The sequence below is a fragment of the Petromyzon marinus genome, unplaced genomic scaffold (genome assembly GCF_048934315.1).
Source record: "Petromyzon marinus isolate PM22_M1 ecotype Great Lakes invasive population unplaced genomic scaffold, UKy_Petmar_22M1.pri1.0 PM_G_Scaffold_6, whole genome shotgun sequence".
NCBI classification, from domain to species: Eukaryota; Metazoa; Chordata; class Hyperoartia; order Petromyzontiformes; family Petromyzontidae; genus Petromyzon; species Petromyzon marinus.
In genome coordinates, this window is record NW_027423013.1 from 2,720,001 (window position 1) to 2,722,500 (window position 2,500).

A 2,500-nucleotide genomic window follows, 5' to 3' on the forward strand; every position below is an offset into this window, starting at 1 on the left:
AGGCTAGAAATTGGCGGGGATGTGTCTCTTGTGGCTCACGGGGCTGTTAGGGTGGCACAGAAATCCCTCGGAATGGGAAAACGGGTCATTTTCGTGTTGCCACATTGCATGCGAACGGCATGAAACTTCCAGAGGCATTTGCAGCAGGAATGCATGTGCAGTCAAAAAAGTGAATATTTTTCACGGATAGACCCCGTGAAACGCTAGAAATTGGCGGCGATGTCTCTCTTGTGGCTCACGGGGCTGTTAGGATGGCACAGAAATCCCTCGGAATGGGAAAAAACGGGTCATTTTCGTGTCGCCACATTGCATGCGAACCGCATGAAACTTCCAGAGGCATTTGCAGCAGGAATGCATGTGCACTCAAAAAATGTGATATTTTTCACGGAGAGACCCCGTGAAACGCTAGAAGTGGGCGGGGATGTCTCTCTTGTGGCTCACGGGGCTGTTAGGGTGGCACAGAAATCCCTCGGAATGGGAAAACGGGTCATTTTCGTGTCGCCACATTGCATACGAACCGCATGAAACTTCCAGAGGCATTTGCAGCAGGAATGCATGTGCACTCAAAAAAGTGAATATTTCTCACGGATAGACCCCGTGATACGCTAGAAATTGGCGGGGATGTCTCTCTTGTGGCTCACGGGGCTGTTAGGGTGGCACAGAAATCCCTCGGAATGGGAAAACGGGTCATTTTCGTGTCGCCACATTGCATGCGAACCGCATGCAACTTCCAGAGGCATTTGCAGCAGAAATGCATGTGCAGTCAAAAAAAAATTGATATTTTTCACGGATAGACCCCGTGAAACGCTAGAAATTGGCGGGGATGTGTCTCTTGTGGCTCACGGGGCTGTTCGGGTCGCACAGAAATCCCTGGGAATGGGAAAACGGGTCATTTTCGTGTTGCCACATTGCGTACGAACCGCATGAAACTTCCAGAGGCATTTGCAGCAGGAATGCATGTGCACTCAAAAACTTCTATATGTTTCACGGATAGACCCCGTGAAACGCTAGAAATTGGCGGGGATGTGTCTCTTGTGGCTCACGGGGCTGTTAGGGTGGCACAGAACTCCCTCGGAATGGGAAAAGGGGTCATTTTCGTGTTGCCACATTGCATAGGAACGCCATGAAACTTCCAGAGGCATTTGCAGCAGAAAGGCACGTGCACTCAAAAATTTTAATATTTTTCACGCATAGACCCCGTCAAACGCTAGAAGTTGGCGGGGATGTCTCTCTTGTGGCTCACGGGGCTGTTAGGGTCGCACAGAAATGCCTCGGAATGGGAAAACGGGTCATTTTTGTGTGGCCACATTGCATAGGAACGGCATGAAACTTCCAGAGGCATTTGCAGCAGGAATGCATGTGCACTCAAAAACGTCTATATTTTTCACGGATAGACCCCGTGAAACGCTATAAATTGGCGGGGATGTCTCTCTTGTGGCTCACGGGCGCTGTTAGTTAGGGTCGCACAGAAATCCCTCGGAATGGGAAAAGGGGTCATTTTCGTGTTGCCACATTGCGTACGAACGGCATGAAACTTCCAGAGGCATCTGCAGCAGAAATGCATGTGCACTCAAAAACGTCTATATTTTTCACGGATAGACCCCGTGAAACGCTAGAAATTGGCGGGGATGTGTCTCTTGTGGCTCACGGGGCTGTTAGGGTCGCACAGAAATCCCTCGGAATGGGAAAACGGGTCATTTTCGTGTTGCCACAATTGGCATACGAACGGCATGAAACTTCCAGAGGCATTTGCAGCAGAAATGCATGTGCACTCAAAAACGTGAATATTTTTTCACGGATAGACCCCGTCAAACGCTCGAATTTGGCGGGGATGTTTCTCTTGTGGGTCACGGGGCTGTTCGGCTCGCACAGAACTCCCTTGGTCCACCTGATTCGTGCATACAGGCAGCAACTAAAACTCTGTAAACCTGCTGTGAGGACATCTAAACAGTGGACCAGTGAGGCTGTGGAAGATTTGCGGGCGTGCTTAGACTGTACTGACTGGGATATGTTCACGACTGCTACCAATAGTCTGGATGAACTCACAGAGGCTGTGTACATCAGCTTCTGTGAGGACTGCTGTATCCCAACACGTACCAGGGTGAACTTTAACAACAACAAGCCCTGGTTCTCAGCAAAGCTCAAAAGGTTGAGGTTGGAGAAGGAGGAAGCGTTTAGGAGTGGGGATAGAGACAGATTCAAGGAGTCGAAGAACAGGTTTAGCAAAGCGGTGAGAGAGGCTAAACGACTGTACTCAGAGACACTAAAACACCAGTTCTCTACTAACGACGCTGCTTCTGTCTGCCAAAGGGCTCAGGCACATCACCAACTACAAACCCAGAGCGCCCCACACCACTAACGACTCCCGCCTAGCCAACGACCTGAACGAGTTCTACCGTAGATTTGAAAGACAATTGGACTGTCCTGAACCACCCCTTCCCACCCAAGAGGCCCCATCCCCCACCCATACTACAGAAACGACTCTCTCCTTTCAGGAGGG